Raw genomic sequence first — 20,936 nt, 5'->3', positions numbered from 1 at the left:
CTGATTTTACACTGAACTACCCAGGAGTTCAATTACCATGTAAATCAAGAGAATATTGCATGAGTTTTGCTCTGAACTTCCCAAGAGTTGAAAGCTAATTCACAAAGCATCCCCCGTAGCAGGGCTCCCAGCAGCATTTGAGGGGTGTTGGCAAAACAGGTGCCCTGGATCACGCAAACCCCAAGTTCATGGTGAATTTTTCGCACAAGCATCAGATTACTTCTTATTTTCGGCTACAGCTTCACTCAATGCATTATTTCCTTATTAAATAATAGAGGCACAACTGTCTCATTTCATACAGCTTTGCTTTTATTTCTCCTTTATGTTATAGGCAGGGGATATATTTACTTTTTAATTTTGTGTAGAGGTAGGTCTATTAACTATGACTTTCATACAAAGTAGACATAATAAAATATTTGCATTCATCAACCCAAGAAGTGCCAACATCTGTTTCTCAGGAAACTCACCCTGAGATGGGAGGAAACCTACTGGAGGGTGCCCTGGGGATCAGCTGTGAGGGATTAAGGAGGCAGGATGGTCAGAGGGAGAAACTGAGCCGTGATCCAGTCACACTGGTGTCACCCTGTCCCACAGGGAGCTCCAATGCTAGGATGGTATTCAGAGTGGTCCCAACATGGTCTGGGCCTCCGTATTCCTTTGCTTACTGGACACTCAATGCAGGACACCTCTGGCAATGCCGCATGAACCTAGGAGGACATGAACTTCTGCTGAGGGCGGTTCTTCTCCGTGACTCTGCTGGGTGGTCTCTACATTCCTGGAAGCTGGAGGTTGAGGGCTTCTGACCCCAGGAAGGATCTGGGCAGCACACGTCTCCCTTGGCCCTGTTCAGACCCGTGTGCTTCGTATAGTGAGTTCTATGAACAGCCTCTATGTGACTCTGTTTGGCCTCTTTTTTTGGGAAAACCTAAAAGAAAAGCATATTAGCTTCCTCAGACTACTATAACAAAACACCATAGTGTGGCAACTTAGACAACAAAAATGCATTTCTTAAAGTTCTAGAGGCTGAGAAATTCAAGGGCAAGATGCTAGCAAGGTAACCTTCTCATTATGTGCTCCTCTTCTTTGTGTGTGCATGGAGAGAGAGGGAGAGACTCAGGTGAACTCTCTGACGTCTCTTATACGGACACTGATCCCATCAGACTAGGAATCTGCCCCCATAATCTCATCTAGACCTGATTATCTGTCAAAGGTCCTGCCTCCAAATACCATCACAGAGCTTTATGCAAATTTTGAGGGAATGCAATATTAAGTTCATAACATTACATCTGTTATCAGTTAGAATTCTCTGGATAAATCGAACTAATAAGATGTACATACATATTTTATAGGCATATATTCTTGTGTTTGCATAAGCACAGATGTGTATATATTTATGTGTTTGTGTAAAGAGGCCTATTATAAGGACTTGGCTCACATGTCATTATGGTCTGGATAAATGGTGTCTCCCAGAAGCTCCTACGTTAATGCAGAAATATTCAGAGATGAAATGATTGGACTGTGAGAGCCACAACCTAATCAGGTCCCCTAGTTTGCATGGATTGACTGGGTGGTAACCGCAGGCAGGTGAGGCACGGCTGGAGGTGGCGGGTCACTGGTGGCGGGCTCTGAAAGGGGGCATCTTCCCTGTGGCCCCTCTCCTCTTCCCTCTCTGGCTTCTGGCTGCCATGAGCTGAGCAGAGCTCCTCTGACACACCTTCACCATGGGCTCAGAGCAATGGACTCGGCCAGCCATGGACTGAACCTCTGAAATCGTGAGCCAAAAATACCTACTCCTTTAAGTTGTTCTTGTCGGGTATTTTGTTCACAGTGAGGAACAGCTGACGAACACATAAGATTACGGAGACTGAGGAGCCCCGAGATCTGCAGTCAGCAAGCTGGAGAGCCGGGAAAGTCAATGGTGTAGCTTAGAGCAACAGCATCAGGTTTTCAACCCAAGATGATCCGATGTTCTAGTCCAGATCCAAAAGCAGAAAAAGGCCAAGGTCCTGGCTCAAGACTTCATGCAAACAGAGTCCCTTGCACATGACCTTTTCTGCTCAGATCTTCAGGACTGGGGGAGACCCACCCACACTAGGGAGAGCCATCTGCTTTGGAGGATCCTGAGATGACCACGTGGAACCCCAAGCCTGAAGTGAATAGGATCTGTGTGCCATGGGGGGGATGCTCCCCAGTTTTGAACCAACACCTCTAAACACACAAAGCCCAGTGTTAGGGGAGTGAGCGGCATGATCTTTCCAAACACATCAGTGGGCCTGATGGTAAGTGGGGCCATTCCTACTCCCACCCTCGGTTCCCAGGCCCATGGAGGCTCCCTACTGGAGATGGGGTACAGCAGAATGATCAAGGCAGTGCAAGGTGGAGGACTGTGTCCCATCCTGGACCATCCCCAGCTGTTTCCTCAGGTGTTCTTCCAAATGGCTATTTAAGCATTTCAATGGGTGGTGCGCCATGTCATGTGGCCGGTTTATCCCAGTCCCGTGTCCACTGTGGCACTTCCATTGCAATACAGTGGGTTGCCTGGTCCAAGACAATATGATGCAGGACTTCCTTGAAAACAGATGAAATGTTCTCTAAGCTCTCAGAAAGTGGTGTTGGCGGAGGCTACACCAATAGGAGAGGCAAACTCATGCATTTTAGTTAGCTTTTTTTGTCACTGTGACCAAAAGGCCTTATAAGAACAATTTAGGAAGAAAAAGTTTACTTTGGCTCATGGTCTCAGAGGTCTTGGTCCATAGACGGCCAACTCCATGACTCTGGGCCAGGGCAAGACAGAATATCATGGCAGAACATGGCAAAGAGACGCAGCTCAGGATGTGGCAAAAGGAAGCAGAAAGAGAGCTCTCTGCTCAACAGGGACAAAACGTAAAACCCAAAGGCACACCCCAGAGACTCAGCCACACCCTACCAGCTTACAGTGACCATCCAGTTAGTCCATCAGAGGATTAACCCACTGATAAGGTTACAACTTTCAAAATGTGATCATTTCACATCTGAATGTCTTGCATTGTCTCACACGTGAGCTTTTGGGGGACACCACATACCCAAACCATAACATAATGCAAGTAGAAATTACAGTCAAGATGAATCACAGCCCTTTCCAAGGTGAAAGGGTCCAATGTAATTCACTCATCAACAAGGCCACCAAGTTGCTGGTTGGTCTCCCCCAGAACGGTGCCATGTCAGGCGATCCGCCTTGATCTCTGTGGCCGTCAGAGTGAACATTCAGCTGTAACGAGAGCTGGATCAGCCTTGATGTTTAGAGGAGCACAGTGATGGCCTCTGTCCCAGTCACCATGGCTACTCCGTGGCTGAATTCAGTGGCAGGGCGATGACAGCTGGCTGACCCCACCTGGCCAGGTCATGTGTCTACTCTGTTGTATCCTGGCTATTAGCAATAAAGCCTATGAGCAAGGCCACATGTCATCAGGTAAATAAGGCAAAGCAGAATTCCCAAGAGCAACATGTGCTGCCCCCAGAACCCAAACACCCTGCCAAGCACCGCACTTCCCCTTCAGGAACAAAAGAACACAAGACAGTGTTTGGCTTTTATTTGGAAGAGATTCCTCTGTGCCCCAGATCATTGAATCCTCAAGAGCCCACTGATGTGAGGAAACTTACCTGGACTAATCCCCTCTGTTGCATACCTCTGTCCTGTGATGGCCTCTTGCTTATCAGTCCTGACTAACAACAAGTTGGGTCTTTGACAAGGGGTACAAATGCAGTGTTCTGCAGATATCCCCAACCAAGGTGAGGTCCTGCTGTCTGCTGGCCAGGGCCTGGCCTGGGCACCGCAGCCTTGCCTGGGCTGAGAACACAATCTCCCCTAATTGATTCCCAGGTTCAACCCCCATCTTTCTCTGCCCTCATGCTACGGGGGGAAAAGACCATCTTCAGGTGCCACCGAGGAAGCCGTCACACTTCACCTGGAACAGACAACTGATCACCTGCACCTGAGTTGGCCACAGAAACTGAATCTTGTGAGGTCATTCTGGAATTGAAGGGATACACATTAAAGAAAGGAGTGGGGAAGGGTGAGTAGAACGTTCTAGAACATCCTCTAGATGCCACGTAATAACGCCTTATTCTGTTTATTCTCCACAAAAATCCTATGAGGTCAGCATTGTTATTCCTGCTTTGTAACAAAGCACCTGGAGCCCAGAGGGGTCAGGCAAAGAAGCCTGAGGTCACAGGCGTCTAGAGTTGAGACACAACCAGGCCTGAGTCCAAAGCTCGTGATCTCTGAGGGACGTGACCAAACCTTCCCTCGGTGGGTTCCCCCTAAGCCTGCGATTCAGGACCAGCTTCCCAGGGGCACATCTGAATAGGCCTGAAGGACGAATGAGACTTCAATAGGCCGAGAGGCTCTGAAGATGAAGGAGCGACAGCAGAAGAAGAATCACACGCATAAAAGATTAAGGACAGGCTCCGTGTGACCTCCAGACTCAACATGAGAGGGGGACAGAAGCTAGGAATGCCTATTCTGGATCGGGACTGACGCCCGCCCCTTGCCTACTTTAAAGGCTTCAACCCATTTATGTGTACGGAGCCTGCCTATCAGAGCAAAAACCCCGTCCAAGGCCCCACTGGGTCCCCAGCACCAAGGAAAACACTAACGGATAAGTCATCCCCTGATTAGATTCCGCCACTCCTAGCCGTGTGTCCTGCCCGGGACATCCGAACCCGGCTCCATTTCCTCATCAGCAAAATGCCAACACTGACTCCCACACAGAGGCCATTCACAAACAGGAGCCTGTGGCTGATCCCATTATCCCTCATCTCCATGTTGGGGGCCAACAGACTGAGACATTCAGTTGCCCCAGGTCGCACAGAGAGGTGGGGACTCCTGTTTGGGATGGGAGCTTCCTAATGCCAAAAACTCTGACAAAAGTGATCTCAGGGGGTCTGTGGGTACACCAAAAATACCTGTCGGAGGGCTCTTCAAGGCGACAGTGATATGGAAGGTTCTGGAATCAGAGGTAGAAATGATGAGGACAACAGAGGGAAGAACACCCTCGAGAGGAAAGCCAGGCAGGCAGCTGTCGTGTGGCCGTGGGTCCCCAGATGTCTGAGAGGCTCCCTCGTTAGGGTCCCCATGTGCAGAGTCGTTCCGCCTCCTCCCTCAGGCCCCTCCATTTGCCTGATTTTTCCTGTGAGCCAGAAAGCTCTTCAGCCCCTGCCGGGGTACAAGACGCTGTGACAGATGGCGGTGTCCAGGCCGGGGATTAAGTTGCATGTTTCTGCCAATAAAACTAGCCAGAAAGCAGAGAGGTCACCACTGGAGGGCAGATGAGGCTGGTGACCCTGGTTCGCTTGCAGGGGAACACAGGCAGCACTCAGTCTCCAGGCATGGGGTCGGGGGCACCACAGCCTCTTACAAGCACGAGGTGGGAGTCCAGTAAGACCGTCCCACAATCGGTCGTGCATGGCAGAGGCACAGGAGGGGATTTAATTGACATAGCTTGTGTCCCGATGACCAGGCATGCAACACAAATGAAGAAAACATGAAAGTGGTCACAGCTTTGCAGAAGGATGTGACACTTGCTGACTCCCCTGCTGGGCTAGGGAGAAGTCTGAGAGCTCCAGACTTCCACAGATCAGACCAGAGCAGGGGCCGGCTACACTCCAGAACCTCTTCTGGAGGTCCTAGGACCAGGCCCTAGGACCAGGCTGTTGCAGTCCCTCCCGGGAGGTCAAGCAGCTTTGCCGTGTGAGGCCCTGTCTCAACATCTGCAGCCTGACACTCAGCGAAGGACCGAGACTCCACACGAAGGCAACTGCCTTGCAACTGCGTAGAGGCAAGTCGATGGGCGCACACTCAGTACCCTTCGCTGCACGTACTTAACCAAATGTCACTTCTCACTGTACAGCATTCTTTCACTGCTTTTGACCTAATCATGGATTTTCAGGTCTCAAATCCTTCAGAAAGTTCTTCACCAGCTTATGCACTCCAGGCCCGATGCTCCAGGTACTTAAAGAGACATCAATCCTGCCAGATAGTAGCCATGACCTGGGCAAGTCACCCAGCTGAGCCTCAGTTTCCCCATTTGCAGCTCTGGGAAAGCAATGCCTACCTCACATGGCTTCCAGAAAGGCCCTGTGGTGATAAGTGCAGAGTTTGCAAGAGCTGTCTTGAGCTGTATGCTGCAGGCCTTGGGAAGCCGGGAGCAACAGGGGAAGGAGCCACCACTAGTTCATCCTTCACATGTGACGAGCCGCTTTGTGTCTGATGCCCCTCTCAGCACCGCCCCACATGCTCATCTGGAGTAGGAGCCAAGTCGTCCCCACATTGCCCAAGGAAGCACCAAGGCCCATTCTGGTGACAAGGGAAAGCCAGGTTCCTGCAGAGCTGGGAAGCTGGGGCAGTAAAATCCATGGAGGGGAGTATTTGCAGAAGAAGTGAGTTTTTCTCCTTCTTCTCCCAGAATTGCAAAGGTTCAATGTCCATCCCTGTGGCAATAAGGGCATAAAGTGGGGTTTTCAACATCTCCAGAACTGGGGTCTTTGGAGGGGCAGGGAAAGAAGCCACCCTCTCTGTGCACCGATGGCAGGTCTCGTAGGCACAAAGAGCACAGCCGATCCTGACAACAAAGGACCTCTGACTTCGCCAGCCCAGGCCAGCCGTGGATCACAGGTGGAAAGAATAAAAGGGATGAAAAGGTTTGGGAAGATGAAGTCCACACATGCATGCACCTACATGTTTTTTTTTGTGTGCGTGTTTATGTGTGTGTGTGTGTGTGTGTGTGTGGCTTAGACCAGAAAATATTTCAGTGTGGCTCTTCTTCAAGTACTTGGTCAGCTTAAGACTACCAACCCACATGACACCTTCTCAGACAAACTTCAGCCACATTAAATAACGTGCCCGAGTGTTGATCCGAGTTAAAGTCAAAAGCCAGAAAACACTAACAGGCCCTACACATACGCTATGTATGTCATGTAATCTTCCTTTTGTACCAGTAAGGATCCTGAGTCTCGAAACTTTTGCTCTGTGCTCAAGGTCACACCGCTGGTAAGTGGTAGAAGGACATTCTGATTCTAAGGTCCAAGACTGTTTCCCCAAAGCCCACAGCCTCAGCATAGCTAACATTTTTCAGGTTGTTTTCTTAATCTTAAGATTACAATGGGCACGTGGCTGGCCCGAGACTACGTACACTTCACTACTGATGTGCTTGATCCTCCCCCTGGAAACGCTGCAAATTGAATATTCTAACTTCCAGGTGAGAAATGGGGTTTTCAGGAGACGATGGCACACTTGCCCAGGGTCACAAGCCAGTAAGGGACGGTGCTGAACTGGAGCTCAGGGCCATCTGATTCCAGTCCCAGAGAACTGCTTCCACGTGGCCTGAAACAAGCCACACTGCTGACCCCACCCTGCCCAGTGTCCACAGGGTCTGAGTTCTGTGACAAACAGGACAAAAACTGGGGAGAGCCAGACAGGCGTCCCTCTGACGTGAGCGTGGTTCTGAAGCCCACTCCCACGGGCCACAGAGGTGACGCTCTTCTCCAGGCAGATCTAGCAAATGAGTTTCCTTCAGCATGAACTGAACAGGGGAGAGGAGGGCTGGGGACCCCGAGGCTTAATGACAAAGATGTAATATGTCCCTGGACCAGGTAGGTGCCAGCTTCCTGAGGAAGGAGATGAAATCTTTTGAGTTTTAAGGAGGCTTTGTTTAAAAATAAACACAGAGAAATTCCTGGTCTAACTCGTTCTCGTCCACCTGGTCTGAGGAACAGGCCGAGGAACTCTAACTGGCCTGGGCACCTGCTAAATAAGGCAACAGAGATATGAGCTTCCCTGGCCAAGCAAGGCGAGAGTCGGGATTTTAAGAGTTGGTGGAAATGCGACAACAGAAACAAACCACAACACACCCAGCAAAGGTCTTAAATAAAGCAACAACCTCCCATTAATGGGCACGGCCTGGGATGCGTGTCTTGGCCCGGAATCTAACGGGCAGAGGCAGGCGAGGAGCAACTCTTGACTCGCTTTTGAGTGATGTCTGGGAAATGGCTCCTAACAACCATGAATTTCAATTTGGCTTAGTAATTCCGTCCAAAGCAGAACCTAATAAGGCAGTAATCAGGACATCAGATTGCAGCAAACTTTAGAAGAATATGAGGGCATTTTATGGAAGCTGATCAATAAGTGGATAACCGTGAATATTTCGGTCGTGCCCAACCATCCATCCACCCCGGACATGAGCAGGGACCGTCCGTAAAGAGAACTGGAAGCAAGCCCAGTGGAGACAGAGGAAGGAGCCGGGACTGACGGGCAGGGATGCTCTGGGGGCATAATTACGGTATGCTGTTATCAACATTATTGTCACTGTTATTTTACAACCCCAAGCTCAAGAGCAGATGCATTCCAAAAGGCTCCTTGGTACATGGCTGAAAAATACAGAGGTTCCCTGGTGCCTTTCAGTCCCTGGCTTGTGCCTGCTGGTCTCCAGGGGTTCAGCTATTTTTTCTCTATCCCTAAACCTCCTGTCCCCACTCTGGCCCTCTAGAGAGTTACTCTCCCAAGCTCTGGATGGGAGCAGGACACAGCATCCCCAGCACTCTTCTCCCAGGCCGCCTCCGGAAGCAAGCCCGGAAGCTCTCCACTGTTTGTTTTAGGAGTTTTACCACCAAAGAGAAGATAGGCGTTGATAAAAAATAACAAACTTAGGAAAAGTACTAAGGTTTATGAAATCTTAACGCCTTCTTACCATCGTGGTCCTGAGTCCGCGGTGACCCAGGGTGGAGCCCACGGGAGGTGGTGCTGTTCAACTGGGAACCCCAGCTCTCCCACCTGCTGGGCAGCCTCAGGCACCTCATTAACCTGTCTGAACCTCACTCTCCTTTTTATAAGATTAAGAAAATAGAATCCATCAGGATGGGGATCTTTTAGGATTTAAGATTATAATCTATTATACACACAAATATATGTGTGTATAGAGAGATACAGAGGTAGATAGAGATGATATAAATGTATCCATATCTGTATTTGTAGATATTTTCATATATATTTATATATGTTATATATATCTACATACACATATATCTACATATACATACATATATATGTGCATGTGTGTGTATGTATATACATATACATATACAAATTCAACAATGATATTGGGTAAATACTATTGAAGTCCAAATTAAGTGTGAAGTCTAATTAGTAGTATACTACCAATGTGTTCCTTAGTTGTTATAACTCTACAGTGGTATATAAGGTGTCAACAATAGGAGAATTCGGGTAGTGGGTATTTGGGGACACTGTGAATTATGCAAATTTTCTGTAAATCTAAAACAATTCTATAATTTTAAAAATATATATACTTAAATAAGAAAAAAGTTACTCCAACAGAGCAGTAGTTGCCTCCAGATAGAGTGGACAATTGGAATCATTATAATAATAATTAGCAATGATCGAGTACTGCCGTGACCCAGAAACTGGAATAAGCTTGTTACCTGGCATTATTTCATTTAACCATCCCAGACTCCCCATAAGGTAGGCGCTGATGTCCTAATGATGTCGCTGGTAGGACCCCCCAATGAAGACGTTCAGTTATTCTCATGTTATATTTCCTTAAATCAGGAGAGTAATTTGGAAATCAAAAATATTTTGCTTCCTGAAAAAAGTATTATAAGACGAGACGGTTTCTATGAATATGGCAGACTGAGCTGGTTTTGCTCTCTCTCCACCCCCTCAATTGTAAAAATGCTCAGTTAAATGTAATAATAAAACATTGTCTATAAGCCCAGGAAGGTCTGGGAGAGAACAGGAAATCCCCGCCCCTAGGAGGAGGGAGCTCAAAGTCAGGCATTGAGTCTGACCTGATGCTGTCCCAGCAGCTTCCACTTCAGAAATAGCCCAAAAGCCCGAGGCTGGAGCAGTGTCAGGGGAACAGAGCTAGCCTACACCCCAAGAGGCAGCAGGCAGACCGCAATCTGCTTAGGATTCTGCGTAGAAAAGTAAGAATTCCCTTTGAAGTTAGAAGTCCAAGTTCACTCCACACGTGGATATTGGGCTTTGGCCAATAGAATATCAAGTACTCGGTAAAAGAATGGGATAGTCAAAAACAAAGGATGATAGTTCAAAGAATTATCACAGAGAAGCCAAGATAGACTGTGGCCATATTGTTACAGTGGATTAGAGTCCTGCAGCATGGCTGGCCATAAGGTCAACATGCAAAACATGGAATTTCTGTGTTTCGCTTTAAAAGAAATTGCCAAGATGCTTGCCAGAGAAGCTGAACCCTTCACTTCAGCAACGTCAATGTGACCCACTCTCTGCATTCTGGACAGCATGTGATGCTATCCTGTTCTTTGAGCCATTATGAGAGGTGGACAGTGACATCTAACAGCAGTTTTAATCTCCATGTCTCTAATGGCTAATGATGTTGAGCTTTCTTCCCGTGCTGGCTTGCTATCTGTTATTCTCTTTGGTGAAGTGTCTGTTCCTGTCTTTTGCCCACTTGCTGATTGGATTGCTTGTTTTACAGTTGAGTTTTGAGAAGTTCTTCGTAGACTCTAGATACTAACGCTGCTCAGGTAGGTGGTTTGCAAATACTTTCTCCCACTCTGTAACTTGTCTTTTAATCCTCTTCGCAGATCCGCAGCAGAGAAGTTTCCAGTTTTGATGAGGTGCCCTTTATTCGTCGTTCCTTCTACAGATCATGGTTTCGGTGCCCAGTTAGACCTCTCTGCACAACCTGGGTTCTGGAGACTTTTCTCCTTAAAATTTTATGATTATGCATGTAAGACTGAGGTCCATTTTGAGTTAAGTTTAACATAAGGTGTGAAGTTCAGAAGTGTGCATGAGTCGGGGTTCTCTGGAGAAACAGAGCCGTAAGAGGTGATCTGTCAGATCACTCACCTGATTGGAGGCTGAACAGACCCCCAGTGGCTGCGTGCAGACAGCAGAGCCAGGGGAGCTGGCCGCTGCTCAGTGGGAGGAGCCAAAAGCCAGAGTGACCTGGAGGCCAACGATGCAGCCCAGTCCAGGGTCCAGGTCCTGAAAGCCCCCTGGAGAGCCCCTGGTGCCCTGATATCTGCAAGTGACAGCAGTAAAACATATACAACTGCCCAAAAAGAGTGGAGCTCGAGCCAGATGAGCCCCCCCCCAGCTTTCCCCAGGCCCCAGCTTATTTGACAGTGGCACCCACGTCCAGGGGCGCCTCCCCCACTCAGCCCCCCGAGGCACATGCCAATCGTCTCTGGAAACACTCCCACGGAGGACTCGGAAGCAGGCTTTACCAATTTTCTCAGCATCCCTCAATTCAATGAAGCTGACAACCAAAATTAACCATTAAACTAAGGTGTTTTTATTTTGGCCTACAAACCTCCAATTTCTTCTCCACCATTTCTTGAAAAGACGACCATCCTCCATTGGATTGGAAGGATAAAGGAGCCAAACAGCCAAACAATTCTGATAGGAAAGAAGAAAGTGGGAAGATTCACTTTACCCAGTTTCAAGATGTAGCTAGAGAGCAGTCCTGTTGGCGGGGAAGACACGGGTTTGAGATCATAGACTTCAATGTAAGACATAAAACCAGAAACCTCCGGGAGTAAAGCAGAGGTGGGAATCTTCAGGAGCTAGGACCTGATTAAGAGTTCTTAAGTGTGACACTGAAATCACCATCCAATCAAAGGGAAATTTGATCAATTTGATCTCATAAAAAAAATAAATCTATCTTGGCACTTTCTCAAAGGAAAAGTTAAACAAAAGACTATTAAATAATCAATATGAAAGACCTCTGATAAAGATCCTGTTATTATAACAGTGACATTATTGTATTCAAATGCCTGGTTGGTAATTTGCCAGATTAGTAAAAACTGGGGTTAACTAGAAACTCGAAGATAAATGCCCGTGCTCAGCCACACGTCTTGCAGATGCTAAAAGGACCCCGTTTAGTTGTCCTCTGAAGTGGTCCTGGAGCCTGGCAGGGAGTGCACCCGAGCTCCAGTGCTTCCTGGGATCTTCCTGAGCATCTGCTATAGACCCTCACTGAGCATCTGCTATAGACCCTTGGGGACATCAGGAATCTTGCGCATGCCTGAATCTTCAGCACCATGGACAGCACCCGGCCCCCAACTGGGGTCTCCCTAAATAACTGTGGAATTGAAAGTGTCTTGGTATTTCTGAAACTCCTTTCCTTCTACTGCAAAATTACTATTTTTTTCCTCCATTTTCTGTGTACCACCTGTTGCCTGCAGGAAATTGGCATTTTCAAAAGCCACATTTACATATGAAATCAACAAGATTAGCACATTTATTGGTCTATTGTGCAAAGGAAGTGTGATCACAATACGAAAAAAATGGCAAAGGAAGGTTTTTAACCACAGCTGTCTTGGAGCCTGCAAATGGGTTTTCTGCCATCAGGAGGTCAGACACCTGGACTGGTTTCAGAGGTGACTGATGTCATCCACTCCCTGTTGGGAAGGCTCTCTGGGGGGGGAGGGGGGGTGACTCCTGATTTAGACAACTGGTCATTGCCCACAAGGCAGCAATCAGATGCTGGATTCTTCTTCTCCTTTTTAGTTCTTTTATTTTCTCTTGTTGATTTTCTCTCTCTTTCCTACATGAGCAGTATGATTGATATTCTCTCTCTCTCTCTCTCTCTCTCTCTCTCTATATATATATATATATATATATATATATATATATACACACACACACACACACACACACATAATGTGTATATATACGTATATATAAACACACACACATACACACGTGTGTGTGGGGGGGGGAGAGGGGGAGAGAGAGAGAGAGAGAGAGAGAGAGAGAGAGAGAGAGAGAGAGAGAGAAAGAGAGAGAGAACTTCAGAACAAGTACCATCTGTGGATTGTCAGTCTCATTGAACTTACAAGAATTGGGGTGTAGACAGCAAGGTTGTTTCCCAAAATTTACATCTCACGTCAATATGGCAGTTGAAAATTTAACATGGGTCTCTAGTAACTAGTCCACAGCACATACACTCTGAACTAACTTAGGGAAACTTAGAGCTAAAGTAAGTTCATCTAGAAACAGGTCAGTTTTACCCTTAGAAAATCTGAAAGATGTTAAGTTAGGGTCACAGCAGCTTTTCTTTTGAGGCAGGAAGAGGTGGGATTTTAGGAGCTATCCATGCAATACAGGGTATGCACTAAATCTGGAAGTTCTGAATCCAGGACGTTCATTCTAAGTTCAACAGGATAGAAGGAAAGAGATGGACTAAGATGATCCTGCCTACTCAACAAAATAAATCACTTTAAAATAAATATATGTAATAAGCAAAACAACTTTAAAAACTAATAATAAACCAGGTGCAGTGGCACATCCCTCAATTCAATTAAGCTGACAATCTCAGTGGCTCAGGAGGCTGAGGCAGGAAGATCATGAGTTCAAAGGCAGTCTCAGCAAAAGGGAGGTGCTAAGCAACTCAGTGAGACCCTTTCTCTAAGTAAAATACAAAATAGGGCTCAGTGGTTGAGTGCCCCTGAGTTCAACCCCTGGTACCCCCCCCCCAAAAAAAAGAAAAAGAAAACTCAAGATAAGTCAGTGCAGTAACTTGAACTTGGTAATCCCAGTGGCTTAGGAGGCTAAAGCAGGAGGATCACAAGTTTGAGGCCAGCCTCAACAACTTAGTGAAACTCATCTCAAAATTTTAAAAAATATATATAAATGAAAAGTACTAGGGATATACTTCAGAGGAAGCACCCCTGGGTCCAATCCTCAATAGCAAAATCAAATTTTTTCTCATAACAATATCCTGTAAATAAGAATATAGAGAAATCGACACTCTCAACCACCAGGAGATGGATAGACTAGTATCATCTTCTGGGAGCACTCTCTTGTAAAACTAAAAATGTATGTAATTATAAATCTAACTAAGCACATATAGGATCTGTATGGCGAAACTACAAAAGATTAATGGAAGAAATCAAGCAAGCTCTGAAAAACCAGGCTGCTAGGAGCCACTGCAAAGTATTACATTCATATGGAAATTGGGCTCCTACTGTTCACTTAGGCCCATTTGGGGACTCAAGTTACAAGACTCCTGGAGAGTTCCCATTGGTTGGGGAAGGATGGTAGGAGGGTGTTCCGGGGGAAGTGGAGCCCCCCGGGTCCGGTAGGGACACACGTGTGTGGGTGTGTGGACCCGCTTGTTAGGGGGACGCACACGGCCTCTCACAAAATAAAACTTTGTTTCAGTTCCATCTGGCTTGTGTTTTTGTGCTCAGCCGGATTGCAGCATCGCAAGCCGGCGTGCACTGACAGCGACCCGCGAAAGCGCCCAGCAGGAAGGCAGCAGGTGAAAACAGCAGCGGGCAGAAGCGGAGCCAAGGCTCACGCGGGCCCCGCCGTCCAGCCTGCAGCATTTTGGTGGCCCTTGTACGGGGAACGCCCAAAATTTATAGGTGAGTGATATCGCTCGCCCCTAAGGAAAGGCGACAGAATGGGTATTTTTGTTTTGATTTATTCTGCTTTTATTTCAGGCTCTCTAGCCTTACAATTTTTTCAGGCGAATTGGGAAAAATGGTTGGCTCAAGGTTTTAAGTTATTCGGCCCTGAGAAAGAAAAAATTGATATAATCATTTTTCTCCTCTCCGTTTCTGTTTCATTCTGTTTTGGCTTTCTTCTATCCTACCTTATTGGGTTACGTTACCTTTATAGTAGATTAGAATCTAGTAAAAAACAAACCGAAAGACTGTTAAGTAAATTGTTAGAGGTCCAGGCTATGGCAGAAAACTTATTAGGTCAAGCAAAACAAAAGGTCCCTCAAGCTAGTCAGACAGAAGAAAAATTGAAGAAGGCAAGCTTAGGGAAAAAACGACCCTCAGATAGGGAGGCTAGTACTAACTCCGTTCCATCACCAGAGGGCGTAATTCAACCAACAGCTTCACCTGTAGCTGAGCAGCCCTCAGTTTCCATAGGTGATGAACAGAATCCTGAGGCAGGACCCCAAAAGTTAGCATGCCCTGTAGTTGAGCGGGGAGAAGAAAGGGAACGAGTTTACCGTGCCTTAGATTTCAAAATAGTAAAGCAATTAAAGGAAGCTGTACAAACCTACGGGCCTGCGGCTCCCTTTACTGTCAGAATGGTCGAATCTATTACCAGCTGGGACTTAACACCAGAAGATTGGGCTAGCGTGTGTCACTCTGTGCTAAATGGAGGACAATATTTATTATGGAAAATTGCCAATGAGGAATTTTGCAGGGAGACAGCTAGGCGAAATGCAGCAGCAGGTTATCCTGAAAGAGATTCTCAAATGCTATTGGGGAAAGGACCTTATGAGGGTCAGAGGCAACAGATTAGATATGATCCTGGCGTATACGCTCAGATCACTATGAATGCAATTAAGGCATGGAAAACTTTGAAGGGACAAGGGGATTTACAAGGTCAACTATCTAAGATAACACAAGGAGTTAATGAGCCCTACGCTGACTTTGTAGCTAGACTTATTGAAACAGCCTCTAAGACATTTGAAAATACAGAACAGGCAATGCCATTTATAAAACAACTGGCTTATGACCAAGCAAATCGTTGCTGCAAAGAGGTCATTAGACCGTGGAAACATGGAGATTTAAACACATATATTAAATTATGTAGCGACATTGATGAACAAGGACAAGTCATGGCAGCTGAAGTAAAACAGGCTTTAGATACCAAACCAAAAACATGCTATAATTGCAATCAGAAAGGACATTTTAAAAGAAATTGCCCCATAGGAGGAGGGTTTAACAAAGCTAGGTATCAAAGGAGTAGAATCCCGGGTATTTGCCCACGATGCCATAGAGGGAGACATTGGGCTAATGAATGCCGTTCTCAAACCACCATAGAGGGTATTCCGTTATCAAAAAATGGACAAAGACCAAGTGTCTACCCACAATATCGTGGAGAAAGGTATCAGGCCCCGTTGTCAAAAAACGAATTGGAGGGCCCAATGCCCCGGGGCCCAAAGCCACAAATATACGGGGCAATGGAGGAACCCAGCAGCACCATCAAGGTAGTGCCCAGGACGCACTATCCATCAGATCCCTCATCAGACAAACTAGAGGGAGCGCAGGGTTGGACATCTGTGCCTCTGCCAGAGCAGTATTAACTCCAGAGATGGGAGTTCAAATCATTCCCACAGGAATAAAAGGACCTCTTCCCCAAGGAACAGTAGGCTTATTATTAGGACGCAGTTCTTCTACACTAAAAGGACTTATGATAAGTCCTGGGGTAATTGATCCCGATTATGAGGGTGAAATAAAAATTATAGCCAGTTCTCCAAGAGGTATATCCGTAATTTCATCAGGAGATAGAATAGCACAGTTATTAATAATACCCAGCCTACATGATGAATTTTCCAGTTGTAATGTAGAAAGAGGTTCCAAGGGATTAGGCTCCACAGGTGTAGATTGGGCTATGCTTTCTTTAAATTTAGATTCTCGCCCAATGCTAAAATTAAATATTCAAGGACATGATTTTAATGGGCTGCTGGACACAGGTGCTGACCTCAGCATCATATCTCGTCAGGAATGGCCAAAGCACTGGCCATTGCAACAAGCCACTCAAACGCTTCGAGGCCTAGGAGTGGCAACTAACCCCCATAGAAGTGCTATGGTATTAGATTGGAGGGATCCTGAAGGATGTGAAGGAACTATACAGCCTTATGTATTGGACCATCTTCCCATAAATTTATGGGGACGGGATGTCCTAGATCAATTAGGATTGACATTAACAAATAACGTCAATTCTAACGCGCCCACTAGTAGGGCTAAACAAGGCTTTAGAAAAGAAAAAGGATTAAGGAAACAAGATCAAGATATGATAGCACCAATTCAAATAGATCAAGAAATAAATAAACATGGATTGGGTTTTCAAAAAGGGCCACTGAGACAATCAAAATTACATGGAAATCAGAAAGACCAGTGTGGGTTCCTCAGTGGCCCCTGACTAAAGAAAAGATACAAGTAGCCCACGATCTGGTCAAACAACAATTAGCGGAAGGACATTTACAACCTTCCGTATCTCCCCATAATACTCCCATTTTTGTCATTAAAAAGAAATCTGGTAAATGGAGATTATTACAAGATTTAAGAGCCATTAATAATGAGATGGTTATTATGGGACCTGCTCAATCAGGGATTCCCCAATTGTCTGCTTTACCAAAAACCTGGCATGTGTTAACTATAGATATTAAGGATTGTTTCTTTTCAATTCCAATTCATCCCGAGGATAGTCCACATTTTGCATTTACTATCCCTGCACTAAATCATGAAGGTCCTGATCAGAGATATGAGTGGAAAGTTTTACCCCAGGGGATGGCGAACAGCCCGACTATGTGTCAAATTTATGTTAATAAAGCAATCCAGCCACTTAGAAATCAAAATCCTGAACTACAAATATTTCACTATATGGATGATGTGTTATTAGCACATAAAGATAAGAACACATTGCTAGAATGTTATGCCACACTTACAAACTTACTAAAAAATTATAATCTAGACATAGCAATAGATAAAGTACAATTAAATTTTCCAATTAATTATTTAGGAGTTTTATTATCCTCAACCATGGTCCGTCCACCAAAAATTCAAATACGAGTAGATCAACTCAAATCACTTAATGACTTTCAAAAATTATTGGGAGACATAAACTGGATAAGGCCTTACCTAGGCATACCAACAGGAGAATTAGGACCCTTATTTGATATCCTAAAAGGTCCATCAGATCCAAATTCACCCCGCATGTTAACGCCTGAAGCAAGAAAGGCATTAAAAATCATTGAAACATATATGGAAAATATGCATTTGGATAGAATTGATATAAGTTTGCCTTTATTATTTATTGTACTACCAACAAAAAATATTCCTACAGGAGTATTTTGGCAAGAAGGTCCATTATTGTGGATACATTTATCGTATTCCCCTAATACTATTCTTACTAGATATCCTGAGGCTGTAGGACAATTAATACTCAAAGGGATAAAAGCAGCGAAGGGAGTGTTTGGGATTTCTCCCAATAAAATTATTACTCCATATACTATGGATCAAATTGATGAGTTAGCTAATGAGTTAAATACTTGGGCAATAATCATGTGTAAATCTAGTGTCTCATTTGATAATCACTTGCCATCTAATCCCTTGTTGTCCTTTTGGTCTAAGCATCCTGTAGTTTTTCCTAAAATGACAAAAAAAAACCCTATCATGAATGCTCCAAATATATTCACTGATGGGTCAAACAATGGTACAGCAGCGGTAGTTACCCCTGATCAAACTTTTACATTTTTAGTACCCAAACAATCAGCTCAAAAGGTAGAGCTCAATGCAGTATTACAAGCTTTTATGATGTTCAAAGATTCTGTATTTAATTTATTCTCTGATAGCCAGTATGTAGTTAATGCTATAGCATCCCTTGAAGATGCTGGTAGGATTTCTCCTTCCTCTACTGTTTTCTCTTTGTTTTCTGCTATACAAACTCTAATCTGGGACAGAAAAGATCCATTCTTTATTGGACATATCAGGGCACATACAGGGTTGCCTGGAGCCCTTAGTTTGGGTAATGAACTAGCAGATAAATCTACACATGACATACATATTTTCTCCACAATAGAAGAAGCTATAAATTTTCATAAAAGGTTCCATGTCAATGCTAATACCTTACAAAAACGTTTTAAAATAACTAAGGAACAAGCCAGACATATAATAAAACAATGTCAAAATTGTGTGACATTTTTACCACAAGTTAATCTTGGAGTCAATCCTAGAGGACTGATACCTAACCATATTTGGCAGATGGACGTTACACACTTGCCAGAATTTGGAAAATTAAAATATTTACATGTTACAGTTGATACTTCTTCTGGATTTTTAATGGGCTCCCTTCATGCCGGAGAAAAAACTAAAGATGTTATAGCTCATTGCTTACAAAATTTTGCCACTGTGGGTGTTCCTAAACAGTTAAAAACTGATAACGCTCCTGGTTATACGTCTAACTCTTTTAAACAATTTTGCTCATCATTTGGCATTACTCATATAACAGGAATCCCATACAATCCACAGGGTCAAGGCATAGTTGAAAGAGCTCATCAAACTATTAAAATGTACTTATTAAAACAAAAGGAAGGAATTGGAAAAGGGTATATATCCCCCAAAGATAAACTTAAAATAACCCTTTTTACTCTAAACTTTCTAAATTTGGATTCATCAGGACTTAGTGCTGCGGAAAGACATATGTATCCGAAAAATGTACATAAGCCTAAGGTACTTTGGAAAGATATTCTAACAGGACAATGGAAAGGTCCGGACCCAGTAATAGTCTGGAGTCGGGGCTCCGTCTGTGTTTTTCCACAGGAGGAACAGCAACCAATTTGGATTCCAGAGAGATTAACTAAAACAATTTCTACAGAAAAAGAAGATGATTTGACTCAAATCCATAACAGCTGATATCCAGAGCTCCAGCTTGGCTATTCTTACATCTACAACAGTGATTTACCACGGTGCCTTTTTCAATATCTATTTTATTATTACATTTTTCCCACATCATAAGGTTCTATTTTATTTATTTATTTATTTTCTCTTTCTTTTTGAGCTCATACAAACCTAGGTTAATGTTTTTCTGATCAGTTTTATTTTTTGACTGTGTTTTATTTTTTTTTAACTGTAAAGTTTTTAAACATTGCAATGGAGATTTCACCTAGGTATAGCTACAAGGCCTTTATTTACTATTGTCCTATATGTTCTATGTTATGTATGCACTGTTTTGTGTTGTATGTCTGTATGTGTGTATGTCCATATTTCATTTATAAGGAGCGCTCATGTACAAATAGATATAAATGGATCCAAAAAAAAAAAAAAAAAAAAAAAAAAAAAAAAAAAAAAAAAAAAAAAAAAAATCACGTGACTTATATGGTTTAATTTAAATTAGGTAAACAGCTGTTATAAATTTTGCTTTTAAAGGTGGTTAACAGATCTGTTTGTTTACTTTCACCTTTCCTTTTCATTATATTTAACAATTCTGTTCAAGATAATGTCTCTTTAGCACCATGGCCAGAATTCCCATCTCCATCCCAATGCCGGTGAAGACTAAGATAAAACCAAACTACAACTTCTATGATAGCTATCACAGTAAACTATATAAACTGATACATCAATCAATATAACTCAATAAGTATCCTCAATCAAGGACTTAATTTACTTTGGGAGAAAATGGACATATTGACAGACTCCTCCACTTTGAACTGCTCAATCAAGGACTTAATTTACTTTGGGAGGAAATGGACATATTGATAGACTCCTCCACTTTGAACTGCTTACACAACTTGCCTGGACTATGTATCACCTGTATGCATTGTGCTCTATTTGTTGATACAGTGAATTATGGTAGTGCTGAAATATCTTAGCTGCTGTGTCACCAGTGTTACTGTTCTTCCTAAGGAGCCGTCAATTGGCTTGGTGTCGTGGCATTTCTGTATCTTCCTCCCTTCTACTAGTGATGGTCTAAAACTTGGGGGCCAACAGAGGTGAGGCAAGAACCTCACCCCCCCACTGGCACCAAAGTTAAATTTGGGGGCCAACAGAGGTGAGGCAAGAACCTCACCCCCCCACTGGTGCTTAGGCCTATCCACAAGCATGGCTATGCTAGACCGGTAGTCAGTGACGGGTTGATCTGATTACAGTGGATTCAACCTAAGACAGGAAACTGACGTGTAAAAGTCAGTTCTCCCATGACGGGTAAGAACCACATGTTAAATTGGACAACCTACCAGGCACGGTCCCTAGCCACATTGCCATTGCTTAATTAAACAGAAGGGGGCAGATGCTAGGAGCCACTGCAAAGTATTACATTCATATGGAAATTGGGCTCCTACTGTTCACTTAGGCCCATTTGGGGACTCAAGTTACAAGACTCCTGGAGAGTTCCCATTGGTTGGGGAAGGATGGTAGGAGGGTGTTCCGGG

This window comes from Ictidomys tridecemlineatus, chromosome 6 (genome assembly GCF_052094955.1).
Source record: "Ictidomys tridecemlineatus isolate mIctTri1 chromosome 6, mIctTri1.hap1, whole genome shotgun sequence".
NCBI classification, from domain to species: Eukaryota; Metazoa; Chordata; class Mammalia; order Rodentia; family Sciuridae; genus Ictidomys; species Ictidomys tridecemlineatus.
This window is presented reverse-complemented; position numbering follows the sequence as displayed.